This window comes from Alligator mississippiensis, chromosome 8, assembly GCF_030867095.1.
Source record: "Alligator mississippiensis isolate rAllMis1 chromosome 8, rAllMis1, whole genome shotgun sequence".
Lineage (NCBI taxonomy): Eukaryota > Metazoa > Chordata > Crocodylia > Alligatoridae > Alligator > Alligator mississippiensis.
In genome coordinates, this window is record NC_081831.1 from 63,786,227 (window position 1) to 63,805,489 (window position 19,263).

At 45.1% G+C, this 19,263-nt stretch overlaps 1 protein-coding gene across 1 annotated transcript in view; it reads left to right on the plus strand.

The window, feature by feature from the left end:
• AMER1 (APC membrane recruitment protein 1) overlaps positions 1–19,263 on the plus strand; it is an 85,614-nt gene that overhangs the window by 23,995 nt on the left and 42,356 nt on the right. The window lies entirely within an intron of this gene.

The window sequence follows — 19,263 nt, forward strand, 5'->3', positions numbered from 1 at the left end:
TGTCTCTCTCTCTTTCTTTTCCTAGTGCTCAGTACATTGGACTTGTTTCCCTCTCTTAGCTGAAGAGTAGAGGGAAAGTTGCTTTTAAGAATCAAATGAAATGGGGAGTGGAATGGGAAAAATATTTCAGAAAGCACGATCTGAGATCGACTTGATTTTGGCTAGTTCTATACTTGCTATACCCAGCTAAAGTATTTGCTGTTAAATTAGCTCTACAGAATTAACAGCCAGTCAAGAGGCTGGACCAAAGAGTCAGACTTTCATTTTTAGGAGCATGTTCCACTTGCATTGTGCAGACAATAAGTAGGAATTTCATTTGTCTGTGAAGTGGGGAACATATCTCTTGGTACCATCAACAGATTCATTGAGTTCATGAAAAATTCCCTTTTTGTACATCTGTTGGCAAACAAGCACAGAGATATTTAGAAACAGGGCTAAATTGCTCTGACTTCATGGCAGAATAAGAATGAACAAATGTTTGAGCAGTTGCTCATCTGCTATCAGGAGCAGGGAGAGCATAGTGAATCTGCCTGTGCTAACGCAGCTCCTTTAGAGCACCGATGACATGTTATTTTTGCAATTTTTCTTTGCTGATTAGAAGGCACAGTATAGGACAGGAATGGGTTGAAGGAATTTTTTTTTGTGTTGGAAGAGGCACTTACGTCCCATGAGTAATATTTTTTGAATATTCTTGCTCCGTAAAAACCTTTGGGTTTACTTCTCTGGCCAGCTGTCTAAAAGCTTTCTCCAAGGGGTGGAATTTAACAGCATAACTGTAGCATAATCATACTGGTGTTACTCATGTGGATGTTCTTATTTTGGAATAAGAATTTCCATGTGGGGAGTTATGCCGGTTTGATTGTAGCTGCATACATTTCTTATTGTAGGCCTATCTAGCTGAGGTCAGCGCAAACTAGAATTCCTTCTTTTTCCGCCCAGGCAAAATAGTGCTCCAGATTGGATCTCAATTCCTGTTGAATTGATGGGGTCTGCAAATTGCCAGAGCTAGGAGTTAAAAGGCAAGTATTTAGGTAAATCCTAAACTTTAAATAGTAGAACTTACAGTGTTGTTGAGAATAGAAAATGCTAAAGCTGTGTGCTTGAATCTTGGGTTGGGGGTAGGAGAAGAGCAGAGTGGTGTTTCTCAGGTTTCCTGTTCAGTGCCTAGTAGCTGGTTAAAAGGGCCACATCTATTTTTTAGGACAGAAGAATACCAAACAATTGCACTAATTGGGACTTGTACACAGTTGTGATAACATGCAGTCAATAGGCAATTACGTGTGCAAATTCTAGTAGCAATTTAAGTGCAGCAAAACTGTAACATCTTCAACTCTGTTTCATTTAATATAGAACTTGTAGTGGTTTAGCTCATTTTGGCCCCTACAGAATCATACAGAGGAAACAGCCACAGCAAAACAGCTAGTACATGCTCGTAAGGGGTGGCAGCTCCTCTTTTGAAACAGTTTTATGCTACCACTGTCCATAGCCAGCAATTGCATTTTAAAGTACTCCTAGTGAACTTCTAGATCAGGGGATATAGAAAGGTGTTCTTCCCCACCCAAGCTTTCACAAACAGCAAGAGACATCCTGATCAAAGAGGAGCAAGAGCTCTGTATACACCCTTGAGAGGAGAGAGAGGACACTGCAGAAATAACACACAGTTGATTGGCATGGGAATGCTTGGCATTGTCACTGCACCACATTGTTCTGTGTGTGTTCACTCTGCTGTCTGGTTGTGGCCCTTACGCCTGTGTCCAAGGGGAAGTTCACTGAGTGGGATATGAGTTGCTAAAACTCCATGGGTGTGTCCAGATGAGCGTGGACATGCAGTACGTGGTGCTGCAGACCCATCTGCAGCACCACACACCGCATGTGCAGGCGTTCCCTGTGTTGATATGTTGCATTGTGTGTGTGTGGGGGTGGGTTTGACCCCAAGAGATCCAGGAGTAAAAAACAAACAAACCCCCATGCCAAAAAAAGTGGGGTGACACACCTACCAGCACTGCGCACCACTTAAAATGAGCCTGGCCGGCCAGAGCCATGCTCCAGCTGCCGGCTAGGCTTCCTGCTGTGGCTGCAGCTCCTGTAGGCCCCCAGGACCCAGCACGGTTGCTGGCCCTAGCCACCTCTACTCCACCTGGGGTATCCCATCGTATGTTGGCACGTATAGCACGGGCATTCCCCAGGGAAACAAACTTTTCTGCTCATCTGGACAGACCCCCTGGATCCAGACATGGTAACACAAGGTGGGTGGTGGCAGTGAATCAGGTGAATCTAATTCCATGAAGTGATACTGGGGTCCTTTTACAGTCAGTGGGATATAGGGTCCATTGTAATAAGCCAAGCCATACTGTAAGAGAACTGGGGAGAGGCTGAGTTTTAGAACATGGTCAGGTACACGAGGGGAACACTAAAATGGAGATGGACCTTAGCAGCAACAGGTTATGGGAATCTAGACCTTGGCCTGGGTCAGCAAACTTTCAGAGCTATTACAAAAACGGTGCTTGGAGGGTGCATAGACTTGAGCCAGGACAGAAAATTTTACTTCAGACAGTAGAGTACTTCTGGTGTTTAAGGTCCGGGCTTTGATCCCTATGGACAATTCCTGATTAGGGGACACGATGCAGATCTGTAGTTATATGATCTATGCCTGTCAACAAGAGGGCTTGAGTACAAATCAAAGGGTAGTTCAAGCATAATGACTATCCCCATTGGGCTAGCATAGTTAAGGCCCGCAGGTTCTATAGCCCATGGCATGCAAAAGAGCAACATGGCTAGAATGACCTCTAGCCACTTACGACTCCCCAGCCTGAATGACCACCTAACAGCATACAGTTGGGTCAAAGAAGTGGGGTAGCTTTCAGTATGAGCCTGAAGCAGGGCTTACAACTCTGGAGTCAAAGCAAAATGCCTTAATTTCTCTGCCATTAAGACCAGCTCTTGAGTTCAAAAGGGTTCCCAACACCCCAGGGAGCTTGTGTGGAAGCCTACCTGTAACTTTCCTGTTCTTTAGGGATTTTGCAAAACCTTGTGATCATTTTAAAATGCAACAAACCAACTAAAAGAACAATCCTCACCTTACAGGAGAGAAATTGCATTTGCAAAGAGATATAATTATCTGTCATGGATGACAAACTGATACATTAGTGGGTCCAGAGCAGTTGTCAAAAGATTCTGTCTTCTATGCCCAGCATCCTGGGGAGGGTTTATCATTGCTGATTCCACCCGTTGGAAATTCATGAGTATTGATTATGCTAAAGGAAAGTGTCAACCTTCATCTGGGTGTGAATTTAATCTCTGCTTCTCCCGCTTCTCTCTTGCTGTCCAGTGCCGCCTCCCTGCAGAACTTGTGCAGGAAATTGTGCCTTTTCTACACTTTGGGCATGATTAAAGATTCTTTTAGGTTGTGCTTGCCCTCTGCTGTCCTTGGCTGGCCACCAGAAGAACTGAATCATTTATGGATTCACATCAAACAGAAATAAAGTTGGAGAGGGACCTTTAAGTCAATCCTAGGACCCATATTGCAGTAGCATTTGCCTGTTTATCTAGGGCTCACATGGTGATCTGGATAGTTTATTCCTTAGCAGACGTTTGAGAGTCAAATTTAGAAAGGATCCGCTTTTTTGGGGGTGTATAGTGATCATTGATTTTAATTACAGACCACTAGATGTGCATTATGATTGGTTACAGGTGAAACTGCTCAGTACTGGATTAGCAGATGCTCTGCTATCCCACCATCTGTTATGTTTTTGTTGTCCATTGCCCAGCTCCCTGGAGCGTGTGTTTGTAACCAATTAAAAGCTTTTGTGCGCATAGAATCAAAATATTTCCACCTCCACATAGATTGGTCATATTTGCACTTGATCGCTGCAATAGAGGCAGTTGGAAAATATCAACAAGACAAGCTGTTAAAAATACCATTTTATTTTAATAGTCTTGTAGGGAAGTAGCACTCATGACGATGTATTTTATGGTCAGGAATAATTCTGACTGATTCCTTTCTGTCAATCCTTTCTGTTTCTTGGTATTTCTACCTTTCTGCACTTACAGTGGGGGCTTTCTGTTTTTGTATTATGTTGCATTAAATGCATTAGGCAGAAGGCGGGGAAAGGTAGCACCAGAGCAGTAGCAAAAATCAGGGAAGCAAGAGAGAGGTACCAGCCCCACTTGCCACTTCATAGGAGGTGCCAGAATGGCAGCCCCCAGCTCAAACTGTCACCACAGCTCAACTGCAGCAGCCCCTGCCCCACTCCACACTGCCCAGAGCACCAAGATTTCAAGTTATGCCTCTGCTTTGGAGACTTAACTGGTTCAGAGAAGGCCAGACTTCTGTACAAAACAACCTACTTTGTCACATGCTATGAATGGACACCTGGCCCCAGTAGTGTATGTAATGAGGGGTAGTCAGTTGGGGCATTCAGGGCACAGACCATGGTAATTATACCTCTCTGCCCTACCTTCTGCCTGACTTCCAACTAATGTGGCTATCCATCTTTGTGCTTATTTGAATTTCATTAAGCTTTGCCTGTGGTTTTGACTTCTGAAGAAGCGCTTGAGTGGAGCTGTACAAATGCCTTTGTGACTTTGACTTGGACACAGCAAAAAGATGCTTCCTAGTTGTGCCCTGCTAATGCTTTAACAAGATCCTGTTCCACAAACTTCTTGCTAGCCTGTGATTCGATCCTTTTTTCTAGGGTTGCAGAGAAGGGGTATTTAAACCTCTTTAATATGTTTTGCCATTTAAACAAAAATGCTTTCTCAATACTACAGATCAGGGGAGAACTAGGAGCTTTGAGCAAACAAATTCTCATTAACTTTTTGCTCATAAAAATACTGAATAAAATTCTGGCCTCACTGAAGCTAATGAGAGTTTTGTCATCCACTTCCATCTTTTGTTCAGCATCTTTAGCAACAAATGGGTAAAAGGGTAGGAATGGCTAGGACTAATTTTTTCCTCCTCTAAAAAATATATTATTTTAATTGCTGGTGTTTTGTGTGATTTGGCCATTCCTAAGGCAAAGCCAAAATTGCACAAACACCGGCAAAAGAATGTGGATGAACTTGGGGTACATCCTCTAGCAGCAGGGATGAAGCTGAATGGAAGCAGAAGCCTTCCATTTTAGGGAGACTCTCCACACAGGCCTTTTGGAGGCTTGGTTGCCTTAGTTCATATATATGAACAGAATGAGTAGGCTGGCCTCATATAACAGCTGGTAGTGATCCTGGAGGCATAAGGCTGAGAACTGGTCCTGGATGTGGAGCTTGAGCCTCTTGAGTTATACAACTCTTGCAGGCACTGAAACAAGGATGCCAGGTTTCCTTACCCTTCCTGGGTCTTCCAGACTTCTCAGCGAGAGTGCTTATAAAGGGAGGAATGCTAAATTGAAGGAGCAGTGAAAGCACTGGAGGAAAAGCCACATCCGTTAGCTTATTGAATGTGTTGCTGATACTGGTGAGAAACAGATGCCAACAGCTCTGTAATTTAAGCTTACCATAGAAATATAGAAGTTCATTGGCTTTTCTTGTTGTCTTAGAAGAGACTATCTGGTGCAGGCCAAGGCCTGAAAATGAGATAAGAGAGCTGTAGAGAGACAGGCTTGTTCTGAGCACAGGCGCGAGACTTGGAGCTGTTTTCTCATCAAACTGGGCCAGTGCTTCATGTCTCAGAGGGGAGCTGAGAGGATTAATTTGCTAATATATGCAAGTGCTTTCCAAGGGAGAAGCACCATATTATGATGATGATGAGGCTTTGAAATTGAACCAGCCTCATGACCTTTCCCTGAAGAGCATCAAGATGGAGATTTACAAAGGAAACATCTGAGACCGGGTCTTCAGGAAAAACCCAGGGCTACTCAAATCTGTGGGACCACAGGGAGCAGGTTAGGCCATCAGCCTGGTATTTATCCTTCGAGACCAATGAAACTGAAAAGCAGCCTGTGCCTAGTTATGCTTAATTGAATTAGGAAGAAAAAACACAACAAGAGAAAAAGTAGAGGGCAGAGGGCAGGCAGTAACTGGCATTGATTAATGAGGTACAATTATGATACTTCATTTTAAAGCAGGGCAAAGATCTGAAATGTAATCAGCTGTGAAAATGAAACACTAAGCTGAGGTAGGTCGGGCACTGGTGACAGCTTCTCCATCTTGCCAGGGTAGGGATGATATAAACCTCTTCTGAAACTAAGATCATCAGGCAAGAGAGCCATCCCTACTTCTAAGAAAATCACAAGCTCCCTTCAATAGTTATGTTCAATAGATCTGTTCCACTGTCTACATTTTATTTTATCACAGGGGGAAAGGAGGGAAACTACCAGATGAACTTGGTGCTTCTAATCTTTTCAGAGAGAATCAAAAAATGCAGTAACTGGGAATGCATGGGGCAATCTGCTTTGCTTACCTTCATCTCCACCAGAAAACAACCTAGGTTTGACCTTTAATTGCTTTTCCTGATCAGTTTTCTGTTGGAATGGCTCAGGTGAGTTGTGTTTCAGTGCATTTAACAGCAAAAAGAAGCAGAATGCTAAGCGTCTCCTTAGTATACCAAGCAGTCTTTTTAATTTTGTGGAGACTGGGCGTCTTCCATGCTGGCTCTTAATCACACCACCATATCCAAGATCTTTTGATGCCTTGGATAACACTTTCAAAGTATTGAGTTCCCATTTGCAAAAGCAACTCATTTAAACCCAAAAGCTTGCTAAGAATTTTTCCAACCATTTGAGTTGGTTTAATAAAATATATCGGATTTACCCAAAGAACTTTGTCTGCCTATGTCCTTAGACCAACACGGCTACAACCTACACCCCTGCAAAAGCAACTTAGGCATTTAGGAGCCTAACTTCAAAGTACTTACAGCTCAGGGATTGGAAGTGAATGGGCTCTTGAACTGCAGCAGGATGCTAGCTGAGATGTATATCTCATGTCAGCTCACCTCTTCTATATCTATAAAAAGGGCTATTTTTCCATGGTGAAGCAAGTGGAGCAAAGCTCATCCGGCCCACCGACCACTACCCTATGCTCCTTATCCATGTGGGCATGAATGATATGGTTTGGAGCAATCCCAGCCAGGTCATGAGAGGCTACAGGGCTTTGGGAACAGGGCTTAGGAGGTTGGGGGCGCAGGTCCTGTTTTCCTCAATTCTCCTGGTTTTGGCTTATGGGTTGAGGAGGGAGAGGAGGATTGAGGTAGTTAACCAAAGACGCGGTGCTGCTGTCATCATGAAGGCTTTGGCTTCCATGATCACAGTCCGTTCTTTGGTGAGAGAGGCAGTGGTCTGCTGGGAAGAGATGACCTCCACCTCACTGCACTGCGAAGGAGGCTCTTCTCAGCCAGAATGGCTGACCTGCTCAACTGGGCTTTAAACTAAGCCTGCCAGAGAATGGAGGGATTCCCATCATGGCAAGCCCACTGAGCAACTTTTGCAAATCCAGCAGGCTAAGGCACTTAAGGGAACTCCTCCCTACCCCAGCCCCAGAACGATGTGTAGGGATGACTAGGGCCTACATTGGGAGACTTATGTGCCTGTACACCAATGCCAGGAGCTTGGGGAATAAACAGGAGGAAATGGTCCTCCTGCTAAACAAGAATGACTATGATTTCATAGAGATAATGGAGACCTGGTGGGACTCTACCTGTAACTGGGCCACAGGTATAGATGGCTATACCTTGCACAGGAGAGATCATGTAGACAAAAGGGGCGGGGGTGTAGCTCTCTTATGTCAAGGAAAGCTACACGTCCCTGCAAGCTGATGTTGGCATCCAGGGTGGATGACTGGAGACTCTCTGGGTTAAAATCTGTGGTGAACATGGCACAGGGGACATAATGGTAGGAGTCTACTGCAGACCTCTTAATCAGGATCAAGAGCTTGACCAGGAATTCACCAAGGAACTGGCTGAGGTTGTATGCTCCCAGTGCATGGTTGTCATGGGAGACTTCAACTACCCAGACATCTTGTGGGCAACTGAATTTAAACTAGCAATGGAAATCAAGGACAATAAAAAATCCTTCTTTAGGCATGTAGGGAACAGGAGGAAAACAAATGGAAGCATGGGGCCATTGCTTAACAACTCAGGACAGCTGGTTACTGACACTCAGAAGAAAACTGAACTCCTGAATGACTACTTTGCTTTGGTATTCACCAGATTAAGGGGAAAATCATGTTAGACAGGGTACAGAATGGGCATGGTGGGAATGACCTCCTTCCTACTGTTGATGTTGAGCTGGTGCATAATGAGTTAGAAAAGTTAGACATTTATAAGTTAGCAGGACCAGATGAACTTCATCCAAGAGTACTGAAGGAGCTGGCCAAAGTCATCGTGGGACCTCTGGCAAAACTCTTCCAATACTCGTGGTGCTTGGGGGAGGTCCCCTGCTTAATGGGTATTTTGCATCAGTTTTTCAGCAGCCCCAAGGGACAGCCCTGCTCTATATGGTACAGGATGGCCAGGGTGAAGGAGAATATTTACCTTACATCAATGTTGACCATGTGAAGAAACACCTTGACAGGCTGGACACCTTCCAGTCAGCTGGCCCTAACAGTTTACACCCCAGGGTACTTAAAGAGCTGGCAAGCATCATAACTCTGCTACTGGCACAGATCTTCGAGAACTAGTGGTGCTCAGGTGTTGTGCCCGAAGGTTGGAAGAAGGCTAATGTGGTGCCTATCTTCAAGAAAGGGAGGAAAGTAGATCTGGAGAACTACAGGCTTATCAGCCTGACCTCTATCTCAGGGAAGATCTTGGAAAAAATTATCGAAGAGACTATTCTTGACAAGCTGGCTGATGGTAACATCCTTAGGGATAGCCAGCATGGGTTTGTTGCAGGTAGGTCTTGTCTGACCACTCTCATCTCCTTCTTTGACCACGTGACATATCACCTGGACAAGGGAGAAGAGATTGATGTCATATATCTTGATTTTAAAAAAGTCTTCGATCTGGTGTTCCATGATCTCCTCAAGGAAAAATTGACCAACTGTGGCCTCAGCTACATTATAGTCCAATGGCTGGGGAATTGGCTCCGAGGTTGGACCCACAGAGTGGTAATAGACGGAACTGAATCATCATGGCGGTCTGTGACCAGTGGGGTCCCCCAAGGCTCTGTCCTCAGGCCTATACTCTTTAACACCTTTATTAATGATGTAGACATTGGTATCAGAAGTGGACTGGCCGAGTTTGCCGATGACACCAAACTTTGGGGTACAGCGTCCACACCTGAGGATAGGATGGTGATCCAGGCCGACCTAGGCAGGCTCAGAAAATGGGCAGGTGAAAACCTGATGGTGCTAAACACCAAAAAATGCAAGGTTCTCCACCTTGGGAAAAAATCAATGAAATTTATGAAGTGCTGGTGGTTCACTACAGGCATTTCACAAATGCTAACGCAGGCTGTTTGTGGAAAGTGAAAGATACTTGCATCTTCTGAAATATGGGATATTCTCCTTGACTGCCATCTTTGTAATGATGATGTTAAAATGCCATCAGCAATGTTGGGGGATCCAATCTATTTTTTCCTGAGCTGGGTCATGAACCTATACACTGGCATCTGGACAGCAGCAAGGAAAGATCAAGCTACTGTCCAATCAGCACAGAATGACCACTGAATACACTTTTGAAAGGTCACTGGCAATACTTCGTGATTAGGCTGGATCTCAAGGAGGAAAATATTCCACCTTGATTGCTGCATGCTGTGCATTGTGTAGTGCTTGAGGGAAACTTTGTCAGCAGAGTGGTAGAAGATTCTGAGCAGCTCAGATACATGAGCAATTAGACCCCATTAAGCAGCTCTTTGGCTCAGGGATGCCCTATGGGTTCACTGTGTCTTAAAAGCATGTTGCTTTCTTTTTTCCTTTATTGTGGGTGCCTCTTGAATACTGATTAACAGCAGCATATAAGTTACTGCTATAAATCCTTTCCAAGGCAAGGGTGGGTGGTGCTGTGGTACCAACCATTTCACAATAAAGCCTTTTGTATCTTAAATAATTTATTGCATGCAATAAAAACAGAATTAAAATGGAGTTGCACACAGAAAACAATGCCCATGTTGGTCCAATCTGAGTGCCAAAAACACATGGAGAGCATTTTGTCTGTGTTCAGAATTCATTAAATGTATTTTTTTCAGGGACTGAAAAAAAACAAAAATGAAAACATTTCACCATTGAGGAAAGTGCAAGCTGTTTGCAGAGACTGTGACCCTTGGAGGCGAGTGTGTGTGGGTGTAGGCAGAGGGTTCTTTGTTGTCTGCAGGCAGGGAATGGAAGGAGTCTCTCAATGGCTTCAGTGTAAAGGTTGTTCCTTGCAAGGACATTCCAGCCGAGGACACTGATAAAGGAAGATAGAGAGATTGTTGGCTTTACAATGGCAGTGGTAAGAGTAGGATTAGACTAACTCATCCACCTTTCTGGACAGTTTTCCTCTGGACTGCTATGCAGCTGCAGGAATGTGTTGCTTGGAGTTTCTGTAAGGCCATAACTGTAAGGTGAGCTGGTGGTTGAGGTCCTGGACTGTGAGCATGGGAACACTGTTGATAAGCTTATTATAAGCAGTGATGGTTGTAGTTGAAATATCATTATGTGATATATAACACAGCCCCAGAAACTCAGGATTGCCTGGGCATCTTTGCTGCCCAGCTGTCTGAGGTGATAGTCTCACCCGAATTTACCACAGAGTGGTATTTGATCATGGTTGAAGAATAAAGAAACATCAATGAAAGAATCAAAGAGCATCTGGTAGAAAATTGGGTAGAGAAGACAAAAGTGACATCTGGGCTCAGGTCAACAAGATATTTTGCAAGAAAAGAAGGGTTCCTCCTGGTGCCTAATGTCACCAGCTAAAGGAAAACTCATCTGTGAGGCAGGTGTATCACTTCTGCTCCCTTCTATCTCTACCTGAGCGCAGATGTGTTTGATTCATTTTGGAGTGAGGCATTGCCTTTCACATGCACTTGGTGAATACACCTCATCTCTTCTGGGTCTGGCTCTAGGACTGGGGTGTTTCAAAGAGGTCCTTGGTCTCTATTGGAGGGTCCGCATGATCTTTATTGTCTCCTTCCTATCTTCCTCTTTGCTGTGCAGCATCAGAGGTTGCTTCTTCTTTTTCACATGAGGCATCTGCATTAAGAACCAGAAGTCTGGAGAAGAGAAGACTGAAGGAGGATTTAATAACCTTCAACTATCTGAAGGGAGGTTACAGAGAGGATGGAGCTGGACTGTTCTCAGTGGTGGCAGATGACAGAACAAGGAGCAATGGTCTCAAATTACAGCAAGGCACATTTAGGTTAGATATTAGGAAAAAAACTTTCTCATGAGGAGGGTAATAAAGCAGTGGAACAGGCTACCCAGAGAGGTTGTGGAGATTTTTAAGATTGACTAGATGGAGCCTTGACTAGGGTGATATAGTTGGGGCTGGTCCTGCTTTGAGCAGGGGGTTGGACTAGATGACCTTCTGAGGTCCCTTCCAACCCTTATTTTCTACAATTCTACCAAGAGTGGGCTCCTCACTGTGTATGGTATGATGCTTTTTGTAGAAAGGTCCAGTTCTTAGGACACCTCTACTTCTTCCCCTACCTCCCCTTATAGTAGACCTTATGGTAGGCCTGTGGCAGAACTATCACCTTTGCTCGACATTGCTTGTCTTCCCTTTCATAGCCCTTGGTCCACATCCTGTCTCAGTGTCCACACAAATGCTCCTGTGGTGGTTGTGGTTGCCTTGCAGTGCACTTGTGCACTTCCACTGCTCTAAGCAAAGGTTAAATTGGTTTAAATGCATCTCCATTAGTGGGCTTGCACCCATTTCATTAGACTAATTGTTTAATAGTTTAAGCTAAACCAATTAATCTAATCTGGACAAGGCCGTAGTTAAACAGCAGCATCCATTCTAACCTGTTTGTAACTCTCCTTTCTTGCCCTGCAGTTTTCCAGGGCTGACCTCTGCCTGAAAGTTTATTATGAAATCTGTGTAAAGTATGGTAGATAAGACTTATTGATGCATATTTTTCCATATGTTTCACCTTTTATATTTCTAATAAATATAAAGGCAACTGGTGTCAGCCAAGAATTTAATGGGCCAGAAAAACAGAAGTCCAATTTCTTTTGCAGTACTGCTGTGCATCAGACCCATCCTCTCTACAGTTAACAAATGCATAAGTGAATCATTTCAGCCACTTCCAGGAGGAAACACAGTTCCTGTTTAATAGCATGTACCACCCCACAGTAATTTGGGCCCTTAATTCAGGAAAACATGCCCATTTTGAAAGCTGAGCACGTGGTGTCCCAAATCAGAGTGTAGGGCATGAAGTGAAAAATAACAATCCCATTGAAATCGCAGAGGGAATCTAAAGGTAAAAACAACAGAGACAAGAATTTTGTCTACTCTGACAAAAATATGTTGGGGTCTTAACAACACAAGTATTGAAGACCATTGCTTTGAGCTGACCTGAAAAAAGAAATTCTCTAGTATCAGAGCAGTTCAGTAGTGACTCGGAGAATGGAGAGCTAGGGCACGTGTACATATATTCATGGACTCATAAATTGTAAGGACTGGAAGGGACCTTGCAAGATCATCGGCTCCAGGCCCCGCCCCCCCCCCCCCCGGGAGGAAAGACAACTGGGGTCAGGTGACCCCAGCAAGGTGACCATCCAGTCTCCTTTTGAAGATTTCCAGGGTAGGTGATTACACCATCTATGAAGGGAGCTTATTCCAGAATTTGGACACCCTGACTGTGAGGAAGTTTTTCCTAATGTTAAGCCTAAAATGGTTTTCCAGGAGTTTGTGGCCATTACTCCTGTTTTTCCCAAGGATGCCTTGGTGAACAGTTGTTTGCTGAGCCCTTGATGTATTTCCCTGATGTAGTGGTAAGCTGCTACCAAGTCCAAGTCCTCTTTCAGCCTTCTCTTTTTTAAGTTGAAGAGTCCTAAGTCCCTCAGCCTTTCCTCATATGGCTTGCCTTGCAAGTCTCTGATCATATGGGTGGCTCTCCTCTGGTCTCTCTCAAGCTTTTCTACATCCTTGTTGAAGTGTAGCGCCCAGAACCCAGCTGCAGTTTCACCAATGCTGAGTAAAATGGAAGAATCACTTCCTTGGTTTTGCTTGAGATGCATCCGTTGATGGATGCCAGAGTATTGTTTGCCTGCTGGCTACAGTATCGCACTGACGGATCATATTCATACTATGGTCTATTGTTACCCCTAGGTCCCTTTCAGTCACGGTGCCAGTCAGTTTGGTGCCACCAAGGGTATAAGTATGTTGGGGATTGTTCGTCCCCAGATGGAGCACTTTACACTTCTCGGTGTTGAACTTCATCTGGTTCCGATCCACCCAGCTTGCTAACCTGTCTAGGTCCACCTGTATCTGCAGCCTCCCATAACTTGGTGTCATCCGTGAACTTGGCCAGTGAGCTCTTTACCCCTGCATCCAAATCATCGATAAAGATGTTGAAAAGTACTGGACCAAGCAACAATCACTGAGGAACACCACTAGCCACTTCTCATCAGGATGACACAAATCCGTTCATTAGAACTCTCTGGGTCCTACCCCGCAGCCAGCTTCCTACCCACCTACCTGTCGAGCAGTTAAGCCCACAATCCTCCAATTTTCCCATGAGAACGTCATGGGATACCAGATCAAAGACCTTTTGGAAGTCTAAGTATACAGTGTTGACCTTCTCCCTCTTATCCAGGTAGTGAGTTACCTGGTTGTAGAAGGAGATGAGATGGGCAAGACAAGACTTGCCCGTGACAAAGCCATGCTGGCTGTCATTCAGAATCCTACCTTCTGCAAGCCTATCACACATAGGCTCCTTGATGAAATTTTCCAGGATTTTCCCTGGGATGGAAGTTAGGCTAATTGGCCTATAGTTGCTTGGGTCCTCTCTCCTCCCCTTCCTGAAGATGGGCACAACATTGGCCCTCTTCCAGTCTTCAGGGACCTCCCCCAAGCACCACGAGTTTTGGAAGAGTTTTGCCAGAGGTCCCACGATGACTTTGGCCAGCTCCTTCAGTACTCTTGGACGAAGTTCGTCCGGTCCTGCTAACTTATAAATATCTAACTTTTCTAACTCATTATGCACCAGCTCATCATCAACAGTAGGAAGGAGGTCATTCCCACCATGCCCATTCTGTACCCTGTCTAACATGATTTTCCCCTTAATCTGGTGAATACCAAAGCAAAGTAGTCATTCAGGAGTTCAGTTTTCTTCTGAGTGTCGGTAACCAGCTGTCCTGAGTTGTTAAGCAATGGCCCCATGCTTCCATTTGTTTTCCTCCCGTTCCCTACATGCCTAAAGAAGGACTTTTTATTGTCATTGATTTCCGTTGCTAGTTTAAATTCAGTTGTCACCTTAGCCTTTCTAATCTGCTCCCTACAAGTGCGGGCCATTGTTGTATAGTCCTCCTTAGGGACTGTCCCTAGCTTCCACTGTGTGTATGCCTCTTTACCAGAGGACCATGAGATCCCTATTAAGCCAAGAGGTCCTGCCAGCCCTTTTGCTACCTATCCTCTGCATGGGAATGGGTTTCTTTTGGGCTTCAAGGATCGTGTCCTTGAGAAATGACCACTCTTCATGCACTCCGTTCGCCTTCTGTCCCTGGTCCTGCATCACCTCTCCTACTATTACCCTGAACCTGTTGAAATTTGCATTTTTGAAGTTCAGGACTTCAATCCTGCTAGTTGATGTGTCTGCCTTATGGCAGACAGTGAACATGATGATCTCATGGTCACTGTTGCCCAGGCTAACCTCAGTATTCAAGACGCTCACCAGCTTCCATTGTTTGTATGCCTCTTTCTTCTTGTTCAAGAGGGCTTCCCAGCCCTTCTGCTACTTCTCCTTCACATGGGAATGGGCTTCTTTTGTGCTTCAAGGATCGTGACTTTGAGGAATGACCACTTTTCGTGTACTTCTTTCACCTTCAGTCCCTGGTCCTGCATCACTTCCCCTACTATTGCCCTGAGCTTGTTGAAATTCACTTTTTTGAAGTCCAAAACTTCAACCCTGCTAACTGATTGCCTGCCTTGAAATGGACAGTGAACATGATGGTTTTATGGTCACTGTTGCCCAGGTTGCTCTCTATATTCAAGTTGTTCACCAGATCATCTCCTTTGGCCAAGACCAAGTCTAGGAGAGTGCTACCTCTGGTTGGCACATGCACCTCCTGAGTCAGGTAGAGCGCTTCAATACAGGACAGGAAGCAATGCAACCAATCTGACTTTGTCGAGTGTTCCTCCCAAGAGTTGTCTGGATAATTGAAGTTGCCCGTGACGACCATGTCCCATGTGCGCACGGCCTCTGCTAGTTCTTGAGAGAACTCCAGATCAAGCTCCTCCTCCTGGTTTGGCGGTCTGTAGTATACACCTAGAGTAGGTCTCTCTCACTGTGCTCCCCTTCCCCCACAGCAGTTTGACCCAGAGGGTTTTGAGCCAATGTTGGCCTCCAATGAGGTGTACTGCTCCTTCACATAGAGAGCTACACCTCCACCACCTCCATCACCACCACCTTGCATCTCCTCTTGGGGGTGGCAGCTCAGTGTCTACCCTCCTTCTCCTCTGGTGTCTCCATTGGACCCTTCTCATGTGTGGTGAGGGGAGCATTCCTGTTGTGTAGTGCCAGGGGAGGAGCAACCCTAGCCCTGCATGTCCTGAGACAACTGTCTTCCAGGTAGCTCTGGGTGGGTCATTTCAGCCAGTCTCTTTGTTGGCCACCTTCTCTATCTTCTCTTCTTCCTTCTTCTGGAGAAGGACCTGGCAGTAGCCATTGATGTAGTTTTTGTGGGCCCTGATGGTACATAGCTGATGTACCTGCTCCTTGAGCTCCCACACCTGGCCCTCCAGAGACTCCACTAGGGAGCACACCCCACAAGTGGGGGTGCCCTCATCCCCAGATGCCAGCAGCTGTGCTAGGCAGCCCCCACAGCCCAGAGCCAGGGGCTCTGTCTGGGTGGAGACCTCGGGTGTGCCAGGAAGCCTGTGGGCACGACGAGTCTCCCCATGGCTGAGAGTGAGTCCACGCCCCCACCTGGTCCCACGTGATGGGGTTCTAGTTGTTTGGGTTGCATTTTATGCCCCCTAAATTGAAATGGTGAGTTTTTAATTGAAACAGTGGGTTTCATTTTTCCATCACTGTATATATGTTATTGTTGTCCTGGGTGCTGCAGATGCCTGCTGAAGGCAGAAATGGTGAGGGGTCCAGGTCTTTTTTTTGTTTGTTTTTGGAGGAACCTGCCCACCTCTCTGGTGGCTGGAGAATTAATCTGTCAGCTCACCACCCTGCCATGGAAGAGGCAGGCAAGCTCCACAGAAAAAAAGGATTGGACCCTTGCCACTTTTTTCTTCAACAGGCTCCTGCAGCTGGCAGGATGTCTGGGGCCACCCAGGAACAGGCTGGCTTGCCCCTGAGGCAGCATGGGGAAGTGGCGGGAGGGTGGCTGGATGTGCTGGCAGCCAGAGAAGGTGGCAGGGATGATGCCTGGGTCATGCGGCTGCCCTCTGCTAGCTTCCTTGAGCCCACCCAGGCTTCCAGTGCCCCGTGCACCATTCCCACTGCCTTCTCAGGCTTCTCAGCCCACCCAGCTCCCCTTCTGCCACCTCTCTGCGCTGCCCCAGGGGCAAGCCAGCCTGTTCCTGGATAGCCCCAGGTGTCCTGCTGGCCGCAGAAGCCTGCTGAAGGCAGAAGTGGCAGGGGACCCAATCCTTTTTTTCGGTGAAGCCTGCCCACCTCTCCTGTGGCTGAGGGGTGCGATCTGACTAATAGCTGCAATGTTCCCAGTTGCAATGTTGCAAGCTACATCCCAGTGTAGTTTAGTTTGCAATGATGGGACATTTTCATTACATGTATATCATGACATTATCATGTGTACAAGCGCCCTACAGCATCTGAATATTTCCCACTGGTCTCCTTCCAAGCTGAGCCCTATCTCTGTGAGATCTGATGAGATCACAGCTGGAATCAAGTGGTTGCAGCTGCTAAACAAAGCACAGGCTTTCACAATTCCTTAAGTAAGCTAGTAGCCATAATTAGTTCCCAGCCCATTAATCAACACAGTTTTTAGAGGTTTGTTGTTACTAAGACATTCTCTTTGATTCAGGTTTTGCCCCTAGCTCTGGTCTAACAAAGCTCACTATATATTTATTCTGATCTTTGTTTCTCCACATCCTTGCTTTAAATAGGATTCTTTATACTCAAGGGCACTGGCTGTGAAAGAGAGAACTGTGGATGAACTCCATTAAAGGTAAATACGATTTAAAGGTATCTTTGTACAAAGCCTAGAGCAATTGTGCAGAGGAGTAATGTATGAATCAACGAGGACCTATTTAACATTATTAGTATTACAGAGAGAAATATTTCAATCAAAAACCCTCCTAACGCTTCTGAAGTTGGCAAAGACGAGAAACTAATTGAAACTGCTTTGAAAATGTTCTCACTCCTAATGTCAACTTGGAGTTTAAAATAATTCATCATCTCTGAAATGGGTAAATTAAAACGGCCTTTATGACTGTCCAGTCTTTGCGCTTGAAAGGAAGAAATGGCTTTCTGTTCATTTGTAGTGTTTGATGTTGTAGCCATGATGGTCCAGGAAATATGTGAAAGGCAAGGATTTTTATGGGTGATATCTTTTACTGGGCCAACTCCATGGTTAGAATAGATATAGACAAGCTTCGAAATCTAGTGTTTGCTGTTTAATCAAGTAGGACTCTATTACAACCCTAGAGTATCCTCTTATGGGGCATGATGCCACAGTGCACAACTTGGTCTAGTCTTTAGAAATGATGCATGCTGTTAGACCAGTGTTTCCTTCTGTTCCATTTGGACCCCAAATCTTCTCTTGTTATTTACCATGGTCAGCCTTTGGCATCAGAATTGATGGATGAGGAAAGGGAGGTAATCATTGAGATTAGAGCCCTTAGGCCCAGGCTGAAACCTACTGCACTGCTGATTTTTCTAGAATTTGCTCATTTTAGGTTTTCAGCTTGCTTTTATCCCTATATTTCAAATTAAACTTCACAAAGCAAAGTATATTGTAAAGGGCAATCCCCTATTGGCTGAAAGGAGGGAGTTAAGTAGTGACATGCTATTTTTCCAGTTATGTTTTTTCCATAGACACAGAGCAAATAGGTACTTGAGTTGAAGCCTGAATTACTTTTCTTGTACGTTAAGAAAGAGCTGACCAAGAAAAATTAAATGTAAGGGCTCTTCAGGAAAGCACGGCATGAACGTGTACCCCCTTTAACAGCTAACGCTGAATCCGCCATGAAAGGGCCAGAGATAAAACATTACAGCTATGAAATGGTCATGGCCTCCCCCAGGGTCTTGCATCCAGATGTGATTAGAAGGAGATCCTAATATGGGGCAGAATCTCCTGGCCAATCAGCCAGATATGTTACTTCCTGGGGGTGTTTGACAATTTAGCCTTTCTGTGTGTGTGTGTGCTCACTCATATGCATATTCAGTAACTTTTCTTCTGAAGCTGTGAGTGAGGTCTCATTATCTGTGATTGCAAGGGGTGGGAGGCAGGTGCACTGGTAGCCCTTGAGCTCTGATACCTTCTTCTGTGTTCCTATTGAATTAGTTCAGGGAGGGGAATGCTAAAAGGAGTATGGAGCATCTGTTTTTTTCCCCTTCTCTCTCATGGATCATGAGAAGAAAAAAAGAACAGGTAAACCAAGCCCCAGTATTATGAACACCCAGGTAGCAGTCTACCCTCTTCTTTGGCCCCCACAAGCTGGGCATTAGTTAGAAAATATGCCAGCCCAGCCAGCGATTTACTGAACCTATTTTTTACAGCAGTCCAGGGAGTGTTTCAATTTTTAAGTCATCTTCATATGAAAAAAATCACAACTCTAGGAACTTAAGGTGCAGAACAAATGACTGAAAATGTGTCTCCTGGTGCTTTACTTGAAAGCTGTTGCCTTCATCAGATGGTAAGTTGGGTACATTCAGACCTCAGGTCATTGAAACAATCCCTTTATGTCATGGCAACATTTTTGGAGAGTTATCAGAAAAGTGTAACTTGTTTTTTCTGTTGTTTTTTTTAAATGAACATATGTCCTTCCCCTCACGTCTTTGTCATGTTCAGCTCCCCTCCAGGCAGTGCTAAACATGGGAGCATTTTGGGTGTGAAGAGGCGAACTTGGCAAGATGACTTGGGGAAGGCAAAATGGAGTTTTGGGGAGGTCCATGAGCCACATGATTGGCTCTCATGCTGATTGAACTGGAGCTGTATGGCCTCTGTGCTAACTTGATTAAGTCTCCCCTAACAATAGTCCCTTCTCCATCTGCT